Source organism: Elephantulus edwardii, unplaced genomic scaffold (assembly GCF_000299155.1).
Source record: "Elephantulus edwardii isolate Elephantulus edwardi_28Jun2011 unplaced genomic scaffold, EleEdw1.0 scaffold00074, whole genome shotgun sequence".
Lineage (NCBI taxonomy): Eukaryota > Metazoa > Chordata > Mammalia > Macroscelidea > Macroscelididae > Elephantulus > Elephantulus edwardii.
The window spans coordinates 15748975-15767151 of record NW_006399824.1 but is presented as its reverse complement, the minus strand read 5'-3'; the positions used below and the strand labels follow the sequence as shown (position 1 = coordinate 15767151).

At 39.7% G+C, this 18177-nt stretch overlaps 1 pseudogene; it reads right to left on the bottom strand.

Annotated features, from left to right (window-relative positions):
- Nucleotides 1-17241: 17241 nt before the first annotated feature.
- On the bottom strand, nt 17242-17859 carry LOC102851970 (annotated as a pseudogene).
- Nucleotides 17860-18177: the final 318 nt, after the last annotated feature.

Here is an 18177-nt window from a genome sequence, read left to right as displayed (position 1 = left end):
ACTTTTAAGTGCTCAAAATAATGTAACAACATTACAAAGTATTAGGAAAAAATATCATCTATAAACTTACCATCTCAGAAAAGTGGTGGTGATGTGTCAGGCTTCCCTGGCTTCAGCAGTAGGGGGATTTGTTCACAACACCAGCCCATGACAGATTCCTATGAAGTGGAATCAAACTTATCCTCCTCACCCTTTAAACTTCTTATCCATCCTGACATGAGATGTCTCTCCCATGGCATGCTTTTCTTCTCTACTGAGCTCAGTAGGTTCAATAATTTTTCAAAATGGTCACACAGCAATCACAACCTGCACCAACAGTTAGTTTATTAGAGAATTAACAGGTCAAGACTGAAAACTAAGATGAACAGCTACAACAGAAGACGATGACAAGGAAGCATGTAGGCAAAATCTCCTTTTTCAGTGTAGGTTGACTCTTTCCATTCAACCTCAGCCACCTTAGGAGAAGCTCAGGTAAGCCCTCAGCCCCAAGCCCTACTTAGACAAGGGCTCCCAGTCTTATTGCATCTAGTTGGAAGTGACTCATAACTGAACCTTGAGGGGGTTTTCAAAGGCTGTAAATGGCATGGGAGGAGATTACCCATCTTTCTCTAATCAGAGTGGCTGGTGGATTTGAACCTCCTTTCGTTTGGCAGCGTAAATTCCAGTAATGCCACCAAAGCTCCCCATGACAAATGTTGTCAACTTGGAGAGTGAGAAAGCTCAGGACCTTCAAGTAGGAGGTTTCTTGGCAGAGTGAGGGCCTATGGTCATTTGGCAGCTGAGTTAAAAGAACTTTTCTGCCAGGAAAGGTCCTGCTTGAAGGCTCTCAGCTCCCTCACTCTACGAGCTGACACCACTATAGACTTCTTTGGGTGGGTCGAGAGGCTTATGATCTCATGTTTCCTGGTTCTGCTTCTGTTGTTTCTGTGCCCAGGATTCTGTCAGGTTTGCGACTGCTTCTTGTCTTTCCAGAGTTACAGTTTTATGTGTCTCCTGAATCTAGGAGGGTCTTAATACAGAGACCCTGAGTCCAAAAGTTGCAGTCCACTTCTATGGCTTCTTCTTTGTGTGAATGAGTTCCCTTTTCTGTTTTCTTTTAAGCCTAGTGGGATGGCAAAACTAATCAATCACCTTCTTTTAGTATCATACACATTATTTACATGTTGTTTATAGGGTCCTTATGAATCACAGTCAACTCAATGGCAAAAAGCAAAAACAATATACATGGACCTCACCTGATGGAATATACAAGAATTAAATTGATTTCATCTCTGGAAAGAGATGGTAAAAAAGTTCAATATCATCAGTCAGAAAAAGACTGATGGCCAACTGTTGAACAGACCAATTGATCATATTTGCAAGTTGAAACTGAAGCTGAAGAAAATTTTTCAAAGACTAGAGAACCAAAACACAACCTTGAGTTTATCTCACCTGAATTTAAAAGTCATTACAAAAGTAGATTAGATCTCAAGAGGTCTCCGAGTTTGTTGGACAGAGGGAGGAGGTGAAGGATTTAGGAAAGGTCCAGTCGAGACCTGAAAAAGCAGGGTAATGGTGAGCGTGGCTCAATGGCGATTAATTTTATTAATTAACTTCATTAATCAATGTGTGAGATTGATCATATAAAACAAATGTGAAGAGATGAATGTGTTAAACACAATGTAGATACATGAAGCACAATGTATGAATTTAAAAAATTTAAAAATAAAAATATTTTTTTAAAAAATAGATTTGATATACTAAACACTAATGGCCCAAGACCAGATGTGAAGAAAGTAAATGACAGGAAAGAAAGAAAATACCAAAATGGAATGGATGCTGGAAGATATTCTGAAATTTGCTCTTTAACCTAGAGAAGCTAACACAAGTAGAGGAAATAACGAAGTAGGAGAGTCAAATAGAAGATTTCGAAGACAAAGCACAATATTATAATGAAATAACTAAAGACCTGGAGCTAGAAAGCCAAAAGAGAAAAATATGGTCAGCATTTTTGAAGCTTAAAGACTGGGGGTGTGTGTGTGTGTGTAATCAAGCCTCGAGTTACAATACTGAAGGATTACGTGAGGAGAATATTCAATGATGCAGAAAGAATCACAAGCAGATAGAATGAATAAATAGAGTCACTCCATCAAAAAAGAGTTGGTTGACAATAACCATTTCAGGAAGTAGCATATGATCCAGAACTTGTCGTGTACCAATGAGTCAGAACTGACCCATAGCTGTCCCTCCAGCATGCTGTCAGAAGCAGTTAATCCCACAGGAGGAGATTGCCCATCTTTTTCCCTAGGAGAGCTAGTGGACTTGAACTGTGTGCCTTTGGGATTGTAACACAGCTTCTTGCCACTCGGCCACAAGAGGTCCCCTCTGATCAAGAACTGTTGTTGTTATTAAGGGTCATTTAGTTGTAAACGACTCATAGCGACCCTATAAATGAAAGACCTGAACACTTGTACAGATTTCATCGTTTCTCCAAGTTCATAGTTCCTAGAGGCAAGCTATTTCGGAAGTGGATGCCACTCCTTCTTTCAAGCCTGTTTTAATCCGGGAACTCCACAAAACACTGTCTACCATGGGTCACTAGTGGTAATTAAATAAGAAAATAATCGTGATCTAAAGACATTGGGAACAAATAAGATTCTAGAATTTGACAGAGTATCAACCGAGATGTTTTTACACACAAATGTAAGACTGGAAATCGTGACTACTCTATGCCAAGAATTTTGGACAACAGTTACCTGACTAACCAAAGTTACAAGTCCATATTTGTGCCTAATCTTCATGGGGTAGAAACTAAAAATACCAGTCCCTAGATCTACTCCTGGAAATTCTGATTCAGAATGCCTGGGATGAATATGTGCAGAGGAACATGTGGTTTAAGAAGCAATGATTTAGGAGATGCAGCTTGTGTTTTGTCTACTTCGTGCTTATCTCCTCCTAGTTTCTGGAGACATTGTTTATAGTCCCTCTAGGTGTTCTCTTATGCATACCAGACTCCCAGGAATGTAAACTCTAGGCTCCAAGTCGTAGATTGGGCGAGGAATCCCTAGAGAGTCACTGTAGTTTAATAGTTCAACAGATGAGCAATACATTTTGCCATTCACTATGTGACCTTGGTCTAAACCTCACTGGGTCTCAAATATTATTTTCTTTTTAGATTTTAATGAAACTTTATAAAGAACTTGGATTTCCATTCATTCATTGTTGCACATTTTCCTCTCCCTGTTTCCCCCCACCCCCCACCCCAAGTTAGCTTTTTTCTTTGGAAACAAGTTCTTTCATTGTTACACAGTCATCCCCTCACCCTGGACCACTTTACTTTGCAACTCTTATTCTGGATTCTTGTCATGCCTATAATACAAATCATATATTCCTTTTATACAGTTCGCTCTCTCGTCTGTTTCAATGCCATGTACATTATTTATCCCCTCTTTTCTTAGCTTTCCCCCAACCCCCATATCAGTTCTGTTCTAAAACAGTGGTATTATTTTGTTAATAAAAATAAAGCAAGCTACCTTGCAAATTGGAGGTCGTGCGAAATCAATTCTTATAGATAAAGCACTTATGGTAAGTCTTGGAATACAGCAATCTCTCAGTTTTGCTTTTTCATGATTATCTTCTTTCCTAAGCTTCAGGAGAGAATTTTGGTGGTACAGTCTATAGAGAGTTGCACTGATAACCTGAAGACAGCTTCTATTGTGGTTTGAATCCACCAGCAGCTCCTCAGGGGAAAGATGGGCAATCTCCTTCCATGCGACTTACAGCCTTAGGAACCCAGTGGAGGGTCAGCTATGTGTAGGTTCTAAGTCAACAGCAGTGAGAGAGGGGGGAGACAGAGATAGACACACACACACACACACACAGAGAGAGAGAGAGAGAGAGAGAGAGAGAGAGAGAGAGAGAGAGAATGATAAAGTTCCATTTTACTTTCTTAGAAGCTATTCCCCCCACTGTTAGAGTGACTAATAGCTGGAATGACACACAACATGAGTTCAAATACTAGCCCTGCCACTAGGTAAGGCAAGCCATTTCTCTGCTCTCTGCCTAGAATGTATTGTATCTCTGATGCATTAGAAGTGAGAAATTGCACTGTCAACCCAAAGGTATGTGATTCAAGTTCATGAAACCAAGTTTCTCCCTGAAGGCTAGGATTTGGGCACTTGGCCAGGAGGGACCAGTCCTTGGAGAAGGACATCATGCTCAGAAGGGTGGAGGAACAGCATAGGAAAGGAAGACCCCGGATGAGATGGATTGATGCAGTAACTGGTGTAATGAGGGTAGGTGTGTTGGAGTCGGTGAGATTGGCTTAGAATAGCACAGGCTTCAGAGCTGTCATACATAGGGTCACTGTGAGTTGCAGGCAACTTGACCGCATGTAACAACAACAAACAACAATGCTTGGTGGAAGAAAGATAGGCAATTTCCTCTCCAGTCATCTAATGCCTCAGAAAACCTGCTGGAGGTTCAGCTACGGGACGGTTCCAACTCTGTGGAACTATCAACAACAATAACTTCACAATATACAGGAACAAAATACAATGCAAATGAAACTAATTCTATATAGAAATGAAAATGAAAAAGAATATCAGAGCATATAAAGTCACATGTCTGCAATCAGCTTGGGAAGCTCAAACATATCTTCAGCAGTAGAGTCAGTGTGTAATTGTGCAGAGAGAGCCTGGGTGACTCCAGGTCCCCTGAACCCTTAGCATTGGCTAACACCTCTTTTTCTTAGTAGCTGATCACTTTTAGATAGCAGTGCAACATGGGACAGATTATGCCACCACAGTGTCTCATGAACCACTGGCTACCTCTTGCCCCTCCCACTCTGGATCCGGAGGCTACCTTGAAGCCTGCTGATTTGGATCAACTCAGATACCCACTTCACCTTTATCAGTCTTGTTCCCCAGGACGATGAATCCTATCCTTGCCATTCCACAACTAGTTCCAAATGCCACTAAATAAATGTGCCTGGGGAACTGTAGAGACATGTTGATGCTTCAAAAGATTTGCAAAGCAACGTGTTGGCATTAGAAATGTGATAGATCATGAAATGGATATGGAAATATATTGCTGTTGTAGTATGCTGTTAAGTTTTGTCATAAACATCTCTCTTTCATTGCCATAGAAATGAACTTGTAGCTGAATCTTCAGAGGAGTTTTGGAAGCTGCAACTCACATGAGAAGAGAATGTCCATCTTTCTCTCTCTCAGAGCTGCTGGTGGATTCGAACTGCCGGATAGGTGCTGCATTTGGGTTAGTAGCACAACTCCCAACACACTGTGCCACCAGAACTCCTAGTGATAAGAATAGAGGTAACATAAGATAAGGCACATATATAAATGGAGTGACTTTTACTTTAGAGAGAATTAGTATCCATGCACTCAAGGTTTTGAGGGCTTCTCTCACTTGAGATCAAGGACTCTATTTTCACACTTTATTTATACTTTTGCAATAGGCCTTACTCTGCCCTGTGAGTTTATCTGCCTGTCTCTTCATAGGACTGGGAGCCCTCCAGGATTTGTCTTTATGTTCTCATCACCTGGCATAGATCCCTGGCTCAATCACTTTAGATAAGTAAATTAAAGACTTATGTAACTTCTAAAAAAATTAAACCATATGGTAAAGGCATAAAAAATTAAAAACAGCAAACAACTTGAAACAAAAGAAGGAGTCAACACTAGCAAAGTGTCTAAATAAATTATGATCTAAACCATATGACAGATTTTCATGGTGTGAATAATAATAATGTTTTCTAAAATCTGACAATCCAAGATAGTATTCATAATATACGTTATGTTAAAAATAAATATATAGAGGGAGAGAACAGTTTAAAAGTGATATATGATAGCATATTATGATTATCACAGAAATCCAGAATTAAGGCTGCATAGTGGAATGCATTTGGAGGGGGGCTCGGGGTAGGGGTTGGGGGGATTGTATACCAACAAAGAAGTTTATCTTTTGCTTTTCAAAGAGAGGAGCGAACTAGGGGGAGGGGAGTAAAGAAAAAAAGTGTAACAATGAATGAATGAAAATCTAAAATCTCAGTACATGTTCACTAAAATTAATAAAATAAAATTTTAAAAAAGAAAAGTGGGAATTCCACCACTAAAAAAAATCAATATATAAAACTCTACATTTGTAGCATGGATAAACAGAATGTGATAAATATGCACAAAGGACTGTATTTCAGCCATAAAAAGGAAGGCTGTGATACATTAATGTTAAGACATTAATGGACCTTGGGAACATTCTACTTAAATGAATATAAAATGAGGCAAATTTACAGAGACAGAAAGTAAATTAGGTAAACATTCAAACTCATTGCCATTGGGTCAGAGCAAACTCATAGCTGACCGTCCAGTGGGTTTTAGGAGACTGCATATCAGAAGAAAAGAGATTACCCATTTTTCTCCTGTGGAGTCAATGGTGTATTTGAAACTCCAGAGAGATGCCACCTTTGGGTCAGCAGTGCAGCTCCTCGTATCCTATGCCACCAGAGCTCCCTGATGGCAGGTTGTTGTTGTGTGCCTTGGAGTCAGAATGGACCCATAGCTGACCCTCCAGTGAGTGTTCAGAGGCAGTAACTCACGAGAGAGGAGATTGCCTATCCTCCTGCAGCATGGTGGTGTATCAGAACAGCCAGCCTTTGGGATTGCAATGCAGTTTCTTACCACTAGGCCACCAGACATCTCTATAGGTGGGTTAGAGGCTATCAAAGATTAGAGTTATTGCTGAATGGGCAGTGAGCTTCTTTTTAGAGTGGCGACAATTCTAGTTTTGGAACTATATTGTGGTAATGGTAGTACAACTTTATGAGTTATTAATGCCATTCACTTATACTCTTAGAATTGATTAACATGATAAATGTCAACCAATTAGAACAAATCTCTTCAATATAATATTTCCCTCATCTTATGAAAGTTGTTATGTGTCTCTGCATATTTATACATATATCATGTACAAGATATAGTGGCATGTGTATATTAGATATATGGGACTAAAGTTAAGGTATGTAAGAAATAAATCCGAATATTGTCTGGGATCATGTCTTCCCGGTGAACTACATTTTTATAAACTTTGATTGAATTGTCTATATTTATTTTCTAAATTTCTTACACATATTGTTATTAATCGACTGGATTAAAAAATAAAATACAATTGAAGACACCCTAGTGGGGCTTAGAACTCTGACGGTTATTCTTTTGTGGATGGTGGGGAGCATGAGGAGGAGGCAGATCATACATTACTACAAAGTTAAATTAGAAATTTGTCCTCAAGACTTCAGGGCCTTCAAGGAGCCCTCTGCTGGCTCATTTCTAAAATCAGCTTCTTGGAATAGCCATACCTGACCTGAAATGACCTGGGTTAGCCTGACTGATGCCTTATGAGTATTAGCAGCTGCTCTCAATTTTCCTGTTTTCCTAATTATAATCCAAGGTGCTGTAAGGACAAGGACTCTATACTGAGGTGTCATCAAATGGTGGCCTCTGTTCTATATTTGATTGAGGCAGACTTCCTTCTGAGGTAGGCGCAATCTCAGGGATCAGTCTGGAAACTGTAACACAATAATATGCTTGTACCAACTGGCTTGCCTTATCACAGTTTAAAATCCTTTCAAACAGTTACTCTAAAGGTCTAAAGGGCCATATAAACCTCAACTTCCACAACTCTGAGACCAGAACAACTAGATGGTGCCCAGCTACCACCATTGGCCACTCTAAAAGAGATCACTGTAGATTCTGTGCAGTTGTTTGTTGTTGTGTGCCATCGAGTCACCTGTGAGCCATAGCAATCCTGTGTACAGCAGCTCTGAACCCTTCCCTGTCCTTAGCCAGTCTCACTAATTCCGACACACCAACCCTCATTGCCCAAGTTACTGTATCAATTCATCTCATCCGGGGTCTCCCTCTCCTGCATTGTCCCTCCACCCTTCCGAACATGATGTCCTTCTCCAAAGATCGGTCTCTCCTGGCCAAGTGTCCAAAGTATGTGAGACGAAGCTTCAAAATCCTAGCCTCCAAGGAGAAACTTGGTTTCACCCTCTCTAAGGCATATCTATTTGTTTTCTTGACAGTCCATGGTGTGTTCAAGACTCTTCTCCAGCACCACAACTTGAAGGCATCGATTCTTCTTCTGTCATCCTTAGTCATTATCTAGCTCTCTGAAGCATAACAATTAATTGCGAAGATCATGGCCTGGATTAGGCGCACCTTATTCTCTAGACTGATATAGTTGATTCTGTGTAGAATGGGAGAAAATGTAGAACAAAGTTTGAAAGCATAAAAAGTCCAAGTTTACTGTCCTGATAAAAACTGATTGAATCCTTGAGATTGTGGCCCTTAATCAAACTTTAAACTTGAAATAAAACACATCCCTGTGAGTCAATTTTCAAACTGTAAACAGACCTATAAAGTGACCAGTAACATCAGGAAGGTACACTCTCCTTTGAATAAGCAATTATATAAGGTCAAAGAAGCAGTATTTTCCCAAGTATAAAACCCAGAAAGCAGGAAGAAGTAGAATAGAAGGATTAATAGAAATGAAAACTATAGATAGGAAATGGGAAAAAATGTGATCACTTTCTGGGTATTGTAATGAAACAAAATATGTATGGGTGGTTGAATGAAAAATGAATATGCTTTGCTAACTTTCATTCAAATCACAAAAAAAAGTCTTTCAAGCATAAAAAGGAAGTTCTAACATCTGAACTATCCCACAGACATATGTTGAAAGCATCATGCTAAGTGAAAGAAGTAAATAAAATAGTAATGATAGTTGCACAACACTGGCTTGATGGTGTTCCATTAGGAAAGAAAACAAACTATTGTAAAGATTCTTATATGAAGGAAGTTGATAATCTGAGGCTAACTTCAGGAAAGAACTGCACATTTGTCCCTAATAAGATGAATGGCCTGGAATCACCTGAGAGGAGAGGTAACCACAGAGGGCCAGAAGAGGAGGCTAAATTTATATACAGCATCTAGGTCAGCCTGACCAGCTTGGGAAAGAAAGGCAAGTTGAGATGGGAACCAAGAGTGAACTGTGAGGCAAAACAAAAATAGAAGTGCTTCAGGTCAGGGTTTCTCAGACTTTATTGTGTACACAAATTGCAGACTTTGTTAGAGACTGCAGATCTTGTTAAAGTGCATCTTCTGATTCAGTGGGTCTTAGTGGTGCCAGAGATTTTGCTTGAATAATAAGACCCAGACTTCCAGTCTGGGTTCTATCTTTAGTACTATTACTACCCATGTTCTTCTATTGTTCATAGGATTTTCAGAGGCCTGCCCTTTAAGAAGTTGATGGTTAATTCTGCTTCCTAGTTGTCTTAATTTTGAACTCTACTAAAACCAGTACACCATAGGTGACACTTCTAGCATTTGACACATTGGTGGTGTAGCCTTCAAAATTATAGCAACCCACAAGTTACTTCAGAACAGCAAACTGACAGACAAGTTCTGTATGAATTATAACAATGATAAACAAACAAGAATATACTTAAGCTATAAAGTAATTAGTAATATGCAGGTCATTCCCCCAATACAACAGACAGGCAAGTCTTTTACTTCTAATAGCAAATCAGTCATACAAATATTTTGCCAGATTCAGTTGAGGACAGTGACAACGTGGCAGGAAGGTGTCCCTGATGGGCATTGATGTGTTCCAGCTGAGACATATGGATACACCCACTGGACAGCACCATGGTAGATAGATAAAGTATTGAAACTGCCAATGACTTTTGGATTCATAGTCAAGCCCCGTGGTACCAGCAGTCAGGAGATCAGGAGACATGTTGCACTTGGAAAAATCTATAGTCAGGGACCTCTCCAAATTATAGAGAAAAACAATGATATCCATTTGAAGACTGAGTTGTGTTTGACTCAGGCCATGGTTTTTTCAATCACTTGCTGTGCTGCTAAGAGCTGAAAAATGAATAAGGATGACAGAAAAATTGTTGCCTTTGAGCAGTGGGGTTGGAGGAGAATACTGAATGGACTGCAAAATGAACAAACAGGTAATGTCTCGGAGAAAGTGCAGACTGCTCCATGGAGGCACAGGTGACATAGCTTCGTCTCATATATTTTGGGCATGTTGCTAGCAAAGGTTATTCATTGACAAGGGGTATATGCTTGGAAAGGTGGAGGGCGAATGAAAAAAAGGAAGACCTTTGAGAAGATGGACTGACACAGTGACTGCAGCAATGGGCTCAAGGGTGCCAGGGATGCTGAAGATGACACAAGATAGGACAGAGTTCAGATCTGTTGTTCGTAAGGTCACTATGACTCATACTCGGCTCGATAGCAACTAACAGCAACGAGACTCACATAATGCTGGTGTTAGTAGCCCACAGAAAAGCCCGAGTAGGGAAGGGTTATGATGTGGAGAGAATATAAAAGGGGTTTGGAAGACCCAAAAAGAAGATCGTTTACCTTATTGTCTGAGCACACAAGGTCGTCTAGGGAGGCACTTCCTGGTAACAGGAAGAATTGTTTGGTCAAGCAGGAGGCCATCTGTTTACAGCCAGAAGTATTTAGGAAGCTATGTGGTGGAAAGAGACCAGGATTTTTAGTCACACCAATGTGGTGTGAATCCCAAGGAGCCTGGTGTTTATCTTGTAGGTGAAGGGGAGGCTTTGAAGGGTTTAAGCGTCTACTGGTAAACTCTTTTCTTAACCTCCTGGCCATGTGCCTGATTTGTGCCTGAGACACAGCCAGGACTTCAGTGGAAATGACTCATCGCTATCCTCTTGCCCAGGCTAAAAGATGCCTCACTCTTTCCCAATGCTGCTTGTCCAGAAAAGGGGAAAGATGTAAAAGGTCAGGCTTTAGCTGCGACTCCACAGCACGTAAAAACAACAGGATACACATTGGTCCTTCCGGTCTCTTTCCATAATGAGGTATTGCTTCTGTTACCTGTGTCCTATACCCTCGCTACTCAAAGTATAGTCCAGAGACCAGCAGCATCTGCATCACTTAGTGAGGCACACAAGACCTTTGAGACCATGTCAGACCTACTCAGTCAGAATTTGTGTTTGAACCAAATTCCCTACTGATTTGTGTACACACTAAAGTTGGAGAGGCACCACCTTATATAACTGATTCACTGTCATGCTTCAATTTTGGTAAATAAATGAATAAAATAAGTTAAATAAATACTTACTGTTGACCAATGTTCAGAACATTTTTCAGATAGTAAATCTTTTCATAACTCATTGGCCACATCAGTGCACTCTTTTCCTGCCTAATACTTGTGTCATGAACACTCTGCTTGCACCAAGGTTCATTCTTGGCTTCAGCAAAGAGCAAAATCAAATGGGAGAGATTGGCCCTTGTGGGCAGCACCGTTTCCCATTTTCTAAGTATCTTGATGTCATTGTCCACTTGATGGCACATAATGACTACAACAACATGAAGCATCTTGGGAAGGCTCTGGCACTGCAAGGGCTAAGAATTCAGCCACTAACTTAACAGTTGGTGGTTCAAACCATCTAGCCACTCCATGAAAGAAAAATGCGGCAAGCTGTATCAATAATGGCTAAAATTCCCACACAGCAATTCTATTCTGTCTTATAGAATCAATCAACTCTGATTCATATTAGAATGAATCTATGAAGAATCAAGGATACGTTTGGTTTGGCTTTTGAAATGCCTTGGAAATATATTCATTTTTATATTGCATAAATGGTGTTATAAATTTAATTGTTGCTTTGTACTGTAAAGTTGGAACCGACCCATAGCTGATCCTCCAGTGGGTTTTCAAAGACAGTTAAACACATGGGAGGAGGTTGCCCATCCTTCTCCTGGGGAGGAGCTGGTGGCCTCAAACCACTCACCTTCAGGATTACAGAGCAGCTTCTTGCCACTAGGCCATTTGAGAGTTAATAGATTTAATTATATCCTCCTAAAAAGATAGGAAAGCAGTGTTGGCAGTGTGATAATTAAGTGCTTTCTTGGATGCTAATTAAAAGGTGAGTACTTTGATACCACCAGTGGCTTTGTGGGAAAAATAAACCTGGTGGCCTGCTCCTGTGAAAATCACTGCCTAGGAAATCCTGTGGGACAGTTCTACTCTGTCTTAGAAATTGGAATTGACTGGATGGACACAATAGTGATAACAACAATAGCAGAAACAAGCTGTTAGAGTTTTAACTCTGGTTATTGTTGTTATTGTTAGGTCCTGCCCAGTCCTGCATCATATTGACAATTGTTGCTGTATTTAATCCTCTTCCTGAAATCACTTTGTTAATTCGGCTAGTTGAGGGTATTATTATTATTTTTTTAATCCTCTGCTTTACCCAATGTGATGTTCTTCTACAGCAAATAGTACCTCCTGACATTATGTCCAAACTATGAAAGGCAAAGTCTCACTATCCCTTCCTCCTAGGATCATTCTAGTTACATCTTTTTTTCTGAGAGAAATTTGGTTTTTGTTCTTGTGGCAGTGTACGGTATCCAATATTCTTTGCTAGCACCACTACTCATTGATGTCAATTCTTCAAGAAATCAATTTTTATTTGGTCTTTCTTATTCATAGTCCAGCTTTCATATTCATATGAGGTAACTGAAAATTCCATGACTTGGGTCAACTACACTTTAATCTGCAAAATGATATTCTTGTTCTTTAACAAGTGCTAATGAAGTCCTTTGCAGGTTTGTTTAATGCAAAGGATTGTTTGATTTCGTGGCTTCAAGAGTGTTGATGGGGTGGAACCAAGTAAAATTAAATCTTTGGTAACTTCAAATTTTTCTTCATTTATCTCAATATTGCTTATGGGTTTAAGTGTTATTACTTGGGACTATGACCTGTTTGGAAATACAGTAATTAGATGTTACCAGTTAACACAGGGTTTTGTTGTTGTTGGGATGGTTTTTTTTGGCATTTTTTTTCCATTTGGTTGGGTTTTTTAAAAATTTATTAATTTTAATAAAAGTTTACAGAGACTTTGGATTTCCATCCATTCATTGTTGCCCTTTTTTCCCTGCCCCCCTTCTCCCTGAGTTAGCTCTTCTCTTTGAAAAGTAAAAGAAAAATTCTTTCATTGATTTACAATCCCTTTTCCCAAGTCCACTCCACTACGCAGCCTTCATTCTGGACTCCTGTCATGACAATAATACCTAATCACATATCGCTTTTAAACTGTTCTCTCCTTCATCTGTTTCAATGCAGTACGCATTATTTATCCCCTTCCCCTCCTCCCAACCCTGATGTCAGTTCGGTTTTACAACAGTGGGACTATGTAGTATTTGTCCTTTTGTGACTGAGATATTCCACTCAGCTTATGTCCTGTAGAGACACCCGTTTTGTATAATATTTAATGAGTGCCTTGTTTTTCAATGCAGCATAGTATTCCATTGTTTGAATATACCACAGCTTCTCTATCCATTCATTTGTTGGTGGACACTTGGGTTGTTTCCAACTCTTTGCCATTGTGAACAAAGCAGCAATAAACATGAGTGTGCATATATCTGCTTGGGTAGCAGCTGTGGTTTCTTTAGGGTATATTCTCAGTGGTGAAATTGCTGGGTCAAATGGTATTTCTATTTTCAACTTTTTGAGAAAGTGCCATACTGCCTTCCATAGTGGTTGTACCATTTTACACTCCCACCAACAGTGAATAAAGGTTCCAGTTTCTCCACAACCTCGCCAGCATTTGTTGTTTGATGCTCTGCCGAATTTTGCTACTCTTACTAGGGTGGGATGATATCTCATAGTTATTTTGTTTGAGCTAGGGATTTTGAACACTTCTTCAAGTGTGTGTTTGCCATCTGAATGTCTTCTTTGGTGAAGTGTCTATTCATATCTTGTGCCCATTTTTCAATTGGGTTGTTTACTTTTATCTTGTTGTAGTGCTCAAGTATTTTATAAATTCTAGATATGTCTCTTATCAGACATGTCACTACCAAATATTTTTTCCCAGTTGGTGGCTTTCCTTTTTACCCTGTTAGAGAAGTTTTTGGATGTGCATAGGGACTTGATTCTTAGAAGAATCCCATTCATCTATTTTATCCTCCCTGGTTGTAGGTTTTTCAGGATGTTTGCAAGACCGTTCATGTTGTGGATTAGGACTTCTAGAGTTCTTCCAAACTTTTCTCTAATGAGATTTATAGTCCTTGATTTTAGTCTTAGGTCCTTGATCCACTTTGAGTTGGGTTTTGTGTACAGTGTGAGGTGTAGATCTTGCTTGAGTTTTCTACAGAGAGTTTTCCAATTTTCCCAACATCATTTGTTTAAAAGGCTGTCGTTTCCCCACTTAACTAATTTCATCTCCTTGTTAAAAATCAGTTGACCATAGGTAGGTGGGCTGATTTCTGGGTTCTCAATTCTGTTCCATTGATCTCTGTGTCTGTCATTGTCCAGTACCATGTTGTCTTGACCACCATGGGAGAGTTAACACAGAGTTTTACTGGAACAGGATGGTCTTGATCTAATCTGAGTGAGTAGAGAGATGATTACTGTGTGATAATGAAAGCAGAAACTGAAGTATATACAAGCCAAAGAACACTGAGGCCCATTAACAATGACTAGAAGCTAGTAGCTGCTGGAATCCAGTTTGAAAGTCATCTGCAGGAGCTGGATTCTACAGAAGTGTGTTGGGCCTGCAGCTTGCCTCTGGAAACTCAATGAACATGGAGAAAAGACCAAAGTTATACAAGGGTTCAGGTCTTTTGTTCATAGGGTTGCTATGAGTCATTTATGACTTGACAGCACTTAACAACAATAACAACGACAAAATAGAGAGAGCTATGTTGGCCCAATGGACAGAAAGTTATGCTCCCAAGCCCAAGGTGGGTGATTTTAATTTGTGGCCCTGAGGTCTGGTTTAAATTGTTTTTTTTTTTTGTTTTTTTGTCAAACATTCTTCTAAGTGGTATAGTACTTTGTACATTGCTGGTCTGTACATTGCTGTATAGAGGTAACTTGTGGTTGCTGTGATGCTAAACACTGTGACACTGATAAGCCAAATGTGATAATGGTTAACCATGGTGGACAGTGTTTGGTGGAGCTTCCCAATTCAAACAAGCTTGGAATCAGGAGTGGCACCCACTTCTGAAATGGCTTGTCTCCAGAAATTCTATGAACTTGGAGAAATGACCAAAGTTATGTAAGTGTTGAGGTCTTTTATTCATAGGGTCGCTATGAGTTGTCTACAACTCAACAGCACTTAACAACAATAAAACAACAACAGAAGCTAGTACAAAGACATGGGACAGGATTTTTCTTAGAACGCTTAGAAAGAATCAACATTACTCGCATCTTGATTTCAAACTCCAGGGTGTTACCTAAAGGTAAGAATTTTGAAACATCATCTTATGTATTTTGGACATATTATCAGGAGGAACCAGACCTTTGAAAAATACATCATGCTGGGGAAATTGTAGGGCCAAAGGAAGAGGAAGACTCTCAATAAGATGGATTGTTACTGTAACAGTGGGATCAAGCATATTTAAGATCATTAGGATTTTACAGTCAGATCCATTGCAAGTACTGTCACTTTGAGTCTTTATTGATTCAAAGGCACCTAACAATTCAAACAAACAGCCTCCAGCTTTTCAGATGCAGACTTGGTTCACAACTTTGTTTATTTTAAATAATGCAATGTCTTTTTGTTGTATCTGAATACTGCTTTTTGATCTGTGTACAGGTTCCAAAAGAAAACAACTAAATGTTCTGGAATTTCTATTCATTGTGGTATTATCTACAATTTATTATGCTCCATACACTCAAATGCTTTTACATAGTTTTTTTTAAAGCAAACATATTTTTTGGTGTTCTCTATTTTTACCCAATATCCATGTACTTTTAAAAATGTTGTTACTTCTTCCATGTTCTTTTCTGAATCCAGCTTGAGTTTCTGGCAGTTCCCTCTTGATGTATTTATAAGTCCACAACTGTGATCTAATAACTTCTGTTCTTAAAAGTAATATATTGTGTATGTGTGGTGTTTTCTTATAGCTGTGTTGTGGCAAATCATGAAATCCTGAACACTCAGTCAAAATTAAGAGATCAACAAAACTTTATGTCATGTGGCTGGGGTGTCAGCTAGTGTTTAAACCATTCTGATCTTGAGAGGAAGCAAATATAGGGTTTATATACAGAGACTGGGCATGGGGGTTACACAAATTCATTGTGTTTGGCAGTTGAGATTATTTCATATTTGGAAAGTTGTTATTGTTTCTGACTTCTCATGGATGTCCAGGTCCCAGGGGTCAGGGTGTGGCAATGAACCTGGGTTAGCAGGTACTGGAACATAAAGCTTAGCAAAACATGTTTTTGCCAAAATTACTGAGGCATACATTTTATTTTATTTTTTTTTATAAACATAATACCGTTTATATAACTTCAAAATATTTCTGCATTCTAAAACGTACAAAAAAAGGAACAGAACACTGCAAACTGTGTTTAAGTACAGAAGGTTCTGGAAGTTTCATGGATGCAGTGGCTCTTCATTTTGTTGACACCGAAGAGCTCTACACTTGTTGACAAAGAAGGTTTTAAAACAACTGCACTTAACAAAACCCAAACCAAACTTTCCAAAATCCAAATACTTTTCCTGCCAGCCGAGCCCTCCCCCCCGACCCCCCGCACCTTTCCACAGCTAATGGTAGCAGGTGCTATGTCACTGTATAAAAAAACCAGACAACCTGAAGCTACATGGATGACCAGCACAGTGTCAACATGTCAGCTTCACAGTGCATGGCCTGAGCTCCCCCCCTACCACAATGGGCATCTTCCTCCCACCCCCAGCCTCAATGCCAAGCATGGACTACCAAGAGTTTATCTCAGTTCTTTTGTCCTTTTTACAAACTATAGATATGTACAGCTGAAAACTTGGGATTCCTAGCCAACAACCATAGTTAACATCACCTTACAAATTAAACAAACGGGGAGGGGAAATGATCTTTAAATGATTAAATCTTTAAATCATTGGAAACATCTTTAAATGCCTTTCACACCAACAGCAAAGTACACACTGAGGAGAACACTACAGTGCCTTACCATTTTAAAAAGGCCTGGACGTATGTACAGCTTTGATACAGTTTCCGCGTGCTCCGGACACCCATGGCCACTTCATGGAAACCACTGACAACTTCTAGAGCACTTTGAAAAGACTACAAGATGATCATGATCCAATTTTGTAATTAAACCTAATGAGGGCAACAGACAGGTCTCCCAAGAGACTCAGCAATCACGGCGGCTCCTACACTAAGGTATCCACAAGGAGACAGAGAAACTGGGGTTTCATTCATCCTCCTCCTCCTCCTCTTCTTCCTCCTCTTTCTCTTCTTCCTCCTCATCCTCATCCTCTTCGTCCTCCTCTTCCACCTTTTCCTGGGCTACTTTAGCAGGGCCCTTCGTGCCATCAAACTTCCCCTTGGACTTACAGTCAGTGACATCCTTCTCATACTTCTTCAGTTTTGCCGCCTTGTTGATGTAAGGCTGCTTCTCGCCATCACTCAGGTTATTCCACGTCTCACCCAACTTCTTGGCCACATCACCAATAGAGATTCCAGGGTTTGTTGACTTGATCTTAGGACCAAATTCAGAACAGAACAAGAAGAATCCAGACAGAGGATGTTTGGGGGCATTAGGGTCCTTCTTCTTCTTGCCTCTTTTCGCCGGCCCATAGTCCTTCATTTCTCTGTCATAACATACCTCGTCTGTCTTGGCCATCTCATCGAACTTGACCTTTTCTTTTTCAGACATAGTCTTCCACCTCTCAGAGCACTTCTAGGAGAATTCAGCAAAATTGACTGGAACCTCTGGGGTTTTCTTCTTATGTTCTTCTCTGTCCGTCTGCACATAGAAGGCATATGCAGACATCTTGCCCTTTGGTTTCTTAGGGTCACCGTTAACCATCTTAACTGTTGTTCATGGTCTGGACAAGGCATACATTTTATTTAAATGACTGTCAGAACAAAATGGCTTTCCTAATGCTTACATATAAAATAGCTTATTTAATGCTTAACATATAATCTGCTACCACAACAGCTCAAGAGAATGAGCACAAATGGATTGGTAGATTGGTTTCCCTTTTCACTGCAAACAAATATTCTTTGCTCTTCAGTAGAAGGGAAAAGAGAACACATTCAAGTCTCAGATCATGATGGTGACATGATTATCTAGAGAAAAAAAATAATTAGAAGATCCTCACTCTCAGGTTGAAGGACTCATTTT